Source organism: Filicampus tigris, chromosome 1 (genome assembly GCF_054856515.1).
Source record: "Filicampus tigris isolate MCC_2025a chromosome 1, RoL_Ftig_1.0, whole genome shotgun sequence".
Taxonomy (NCBI): Eukaryota; Metazoa; Chordata; class Actinopteri; order Syngnathiformes; family Syngnathidae; genus Filicampus; species Filicampus tigris.
Genome location: NC_141217.1, coordinates 23,370,551 through 23,376,090, shown reverse-complemented (window position 1 = coordinate 23,376,090; position 5,540 = coordinate 23,370,551).

Here is a 5,540-nt window from a genome sequence, read left to right as displayed (position 1 = left end):
GGGACACATTTGTACAAGCGCCTCAGCCTTGCAGTAACATCAGTGCCAATGGTAGCACTAACAACAATCTTACAAAAGCAATGATGAAACATTCTGAGGCAAAAAGACCAACAAAGGTTTGACAAGTTGTATTGAACAGTAGCATAGCGTGGGTTGTCAGATGCCAGTACGAGCCCAGAAATTGCTCCCTCCGCGATGTAACCCTCGGTCCACAAGTACTGAGCCTCTTTTACCCTTAAGTGCTACCGTATCCAGGAATGTTAAATTTAGGCTCATCAAACACTAGACTGAAAAAAAAAAAAATTCTATACTAGTATTAGCACAGACCTGGGCATAAACACGTGTCGTGGCCAGTGCACAAATGTAACATTCAAATTAAGTATGTGATAAAAGGTTGAGATGATATCGTCCTCATTATCGTGCCACATCTGAATAATTTTCAAGTCTGATTATTACATATTGTTGTTTCAGCATATACTGCAGTCCCTTTGCGGCACTTCTACACTAAAGTGGAGCGAGCTCCGGAGAGAAGATGAAGGTATAAAATGGTCGTTTTGCTAGAGCAACAGAAGCTAATTTATCATTCTCTAGGGGTCAGGCGACGTTCCCTTGGTCGTGAATTTTAATGTTGTTTTTTATGGCTCTTAATAAACTCGATTTTGCTGCGGGCGCTTACACAGAGAAGCACAGCATCCTTCACTCAGCTCACTTAGTGACTCAAGGAGAGAGAGCCAAATTTAGCCTACAGAGCTATGTTGTACTGTATTATGGAAGGCAGTGAGGTGAAATATTGAGGTCATTAAACACAGTATGGAAGTCATTCAGATACGTATGCTGAATCCTAATTTTGTTTTATAGAGCACCGAGGCCGAGAATATGCATGTGGATACACGGTCAACAATCAAATTTAAGATGTGCATGAAGAATTTCCAGACAGGAAACGATACTTTTCCCTGCAAATTTAGATATCTAAACCAGTGTTGGTCACAGTCTTAATACAAGCCCAGCTGCTTTCTAGTGAACTGTAAAATAAATAAATAAATAAGTTACAATTATTCGTGCTAGAGGCATCGCTGTAGACAAATCCGTAGGGGTGGGGCTGCTCTGGCCTCACGATATGTTGCCGTTTCAAGTTGTCCTCCTGATGTACTTTACTGCTTGCATGGCAGGAAACTGCGAAGTCTGTCTGAATTGCCTTCATCCTTGATCCAGAACACAGTCACACAGCAGTTGTGACTGCAGTTCTTGACGTGAAGGTCTGTCTGCAGCAAGACACCTGTGCTTTGCTAACACTCACTCAGAGATTTAGCTGCTGACAGCAGGTGATGGTCCAAAAAAATTTGTGCTCATTGGACTATGTAACGTAATCCAGCATTAGACGCGATGCACCGATGTGTAATTTTCCCATCCTTTTAAACATGCTTCTCTTGAACTCAAGTGGACTTCTTGAACTCAAATCAAGTGTTCAATAAATTTCAATCAGGTTTCCGGCCTAATCACTGTATAAAAACAGCTCTTATTAAAGTACTAAATGATATAAGATTGAACACTGACCCTGGGAAGGTGTTGGTGCCAGTCTTATTTGAACTCAGTGCAGTGTTTTCTACTGTAGATGACAATATAATGTTGAGAAGGTTGGAAACTTGGGTAGGACAAAATGGGACAGTCCAAAAATAGTTCAGGTCGTACTTGGAGGAAAGGAGTTATTTTGTGAGCATTGGAAGTTTTGAATCTGATTGAATGGCTATTACATATGGGGTCCCTCAAGGGTCAGTCTTTGGACCCCTTTTGTTCAGCATGTATATGATACCCTGACTGTATGTTCTTTTTGTCATTTTAGGAAGCTCCTTTTTATTACTTTACTTTGCTTTTAATTGTCTTTAACTCCATCCATCCATCCTGGAGCCTATCCAAGCTGTTTTCAGGCAGTAGGCGGGGTAAACCCTGAACTGGTTGCGGGCCAGTCGCAGCTGTCTTCATCTCTCGTTTGCCTCTGTTTTTAAATATTGCATTTTAAATTTGTGAAACACATTCATTTATCTTTTGTATGAAATGCGCTATATACTGCAAATTAAGCTGCCTTGCGTTGCCTTGCCTATTGTTCTGACTGACACAGGTGTTATAAATCATTTGTCTCCTATTTTTATGAAAATGCAGTGTTTTGGCATTGATCTCCAAATTGTGTAGTGTGATTTACTGAATTTGAATGACACGCATTTGTACCAAACGGTCAGTGGAAAAGGATCGTACGAATGAACGGCTCACTTTAAATGAGCACCAGCCAGTCATTTAGAGGGCCTTGACAAAAGGTCTCGCGTCACAGTTTGTCAGTGACCCTTTCACGCGGCAGGAAATTCACGATGATGAGGGTACAGCTCTCCACATGGCTTAGCTACTTGTTTATCGAATTTTTAAAGGTTGATTGGCATCATTTAACACCAGGGTCAATTCATCGCACAATTGCATCCGACCACATCTGTCTCACTGATCCACAGCTCTGCATGCACACAATTAGCAGGCCTACTGCTGAGGACTCATTTGTGTTTTGGAACATTTAAAGCCTTTAGAGACTTGGGTATGTCCCTGATAACGGCACTAACAGAAGGCAAACAGTACTTGACCGAGGAAAATGGACATTTGAATCATCTTAAACCCCTTTTTTTCAGGGATACACAGAAATGGGTAAACAGCTCTTTTAGAAAAAAAAAATACAATACTTTAAGGGAACAGCACTTTGTTATCATTTTGCTAGTAATAGCATTTCGTTCAGTGTCCTTTGCCATAGCAACCCTGAACTTTACACTGGAAAAAAAAAGAAAATGAGTGGCCCTACCAGGAGACCTCTCATGTTACTATTATATCATATTATATATTATACTAATACTATTTTGTAGAAACCTATCACGCCATATTGCAATTGATCCACACAGCATATGTTTGAAAATGACAAAAACTAAACATATCTGAATAACCTCAAGCTGTCGAGTCCCTTGATGTGCGATTAAGTGCGATCCATACTGCCTACCAGGACAAATGGACTTTTTACATGCCCCCAACCCGACAGATGATATCCTCCACTGTGAAATATGTAGAAAATGTCTGTCATAGCAGGCAGTCTGTCATTGCCAGTCTTGATTAGCTCAAACTCTGCTGAGCTCAGTGTGCTGTCGCGGTCCTCCTGACTCAAAGACGACGTCCTCTGGGTTTTAGTTGTGACAGATTGAGGGTGTCAGGGGGGACTCCCGAGGGTGCATGTGTGTGCGTGTTTGCGTTTGTGCGGTACTTGTTACACTGTGTGTGCATAAGCATTTGCCTTTGTGCAGCAATGCGTGATTTCATCTGTGTTCATTTGCGCGGATGAGCTTACGGCCCACAAACTGTCCTGTGATTGTGTGTATGGACGAGCTGTCATCGTTGTGCGTTTGTGTGCGCGTGCGTGGTTGGAGGCTGAGTGCACCAGGGTCAAGATACCGTCTGTGAATCGCATGTCTCCCATCAGTCTGACAGCATTAAGCCGAGTCCAATCAATACCCGGAGGGCCTCCAATCCCTGCGTGACAGCAACATATAGACACACAAAGGCAAGCGGGGAAGAGTGACATTAAGAGATTGCTGTGCTATGGTGACTTGACTTGGAAAAGTGATGGTTAAAGGGACACTTGGATGAGCTTAATATTGGCACTTAATAATAGTTACCGGTGATAATAATAATATAATAGGTTTGCATGTAAAAAATGACATCAGTACTAAAATTCCCACCTCAAAAGACTCTGTAGTGATTTAAGGGCTTTTTTCGGTGATTAGATTTACGACAAATTGCCCCGCCCCTTTTTGGGGCGTAGCTTATGTTATCTTTGTTGCCTCTCTGCTGCCTCCCAAGCAGTCGCGTGCATTGTCCGACACCGCTTGCAGCCACGAGAGTGAAGCGGCGTCAGAGTGAGGTAAGACCTCATCGAACACCGGGGGGGTGTCTTGAACGTGTGCATCCCACTCCACAGAGTGTGGCCGCATTGGAACGCACCATTTCGGCTGTACCTTCCAAATTGGACGGCATGTTGTAAGGCGAAAATCTGGCGCATTCCTCATCCAAATAAATGTGCATGTCCACTCATTCCCACTTCAGTCTCTGTAAATATCCTGACTGGTGTTTAATGCCTCGCTCATCCTAACTGTAATCAGCAAAGAAGCAGTGGTTTTTTTTTGTTTTTTTGTTTTGTTTTAGCAAAGTAGCAGTGTGCGCTCGTCCCAGCATAAATATATGTAGCTCTGCTCACTTCCACATTTCCTCATTCTCATATAAATCAGCCACGGAGAGATTAATCCTTTTGATATATTGAAGTGGTCATTAGTAAGGATGTCCACATACATTTTTGTGCCAATTGATCACCGTTTTTGGACGTTAAAAGCAATGAAAGTACAATGATTTCCAATGAAGAGTTTGGAATCGGTTCCTCCAGTGACTCCGACCGAACAAGGATTGAACGGTAGGGGGCGCGGCCATTCTCCTCATCAACAAGAGGCGTTATTCATGGAGTCACTTATTTCCTAATATGACAACCCTTTCTATTTTCCTGATCAAAAAATATATAAAATGAACTTGTTTGTGAAAACATGGCCCCCGCCGTCCCTTTAAGATTCAGTGCCAAAGCTCCATCCATATTTATGCTTTAAAGTGGAAATCAACCCAAACATATTTTTTTCAAGAAAATAATCCCAGCAGGCCCACTAGTTGAAACACGGCATTTTGATGAATATTGCATTTGTGGAATATGAGTTAAGCAGCAAAATCAGCCTGTTTTTAGCCTTCTCAGGGGACGGCCATTTTGTCATTTCTGTCGACTGAAAATGACATCACAAATGCTCAGGGCTGAGGTAATGACCAATCATGGCTCAGCTTCAGAAAGCAGGTCAGCCGTGATTGGTCGTTACCTGAGCTCTGAGTAGTTGTGATGTAATTTTCAGTCAACAGAAATGACAAAATGTCCACTCCCAGAGATGGCTAAAAACGGGTGGATTAACGCTTATTCCACAAACGCAATATCTATCAGAATGACTTGTTTCACTAGTGGGCTTCCATAGAACATATTCTTGAAAAAAAATATGTTTGGGTTGACTTCCCCTTAAGCTTCTCATGTTTCCATGGGCTCAAATAGGACCCTTTTTTTTTTAAATTCTTATTCATGAAGTTCGACTAAAGCTCACAATTCATTATCCTCATGACATGCAAGATTGGAGCAGGTGCAAGATGCATTTTTGGCATGACATGCTAGTTTGTCTTTGCATGAAGCACTGCTGAAATGTATAATTTATGAGGTGAATAGTTCTTTCAATTATATTTAAATCTATAAACGCTATTTGAGGTAATTTTACTCTGTAAAAAAAATACTGCATTGTGGTGCTAAAGAAAAGAAGACACAGGACGCGTTTCCCAAAATACTTTCCTACTTTTCTTTTGGCAAAAACAGGAAGTCCTCCGGAAGATTGTGACACAAACCTCTCCGTCCAGAACATACCCCTCAACTATTTGTTCCACGGGGGAAT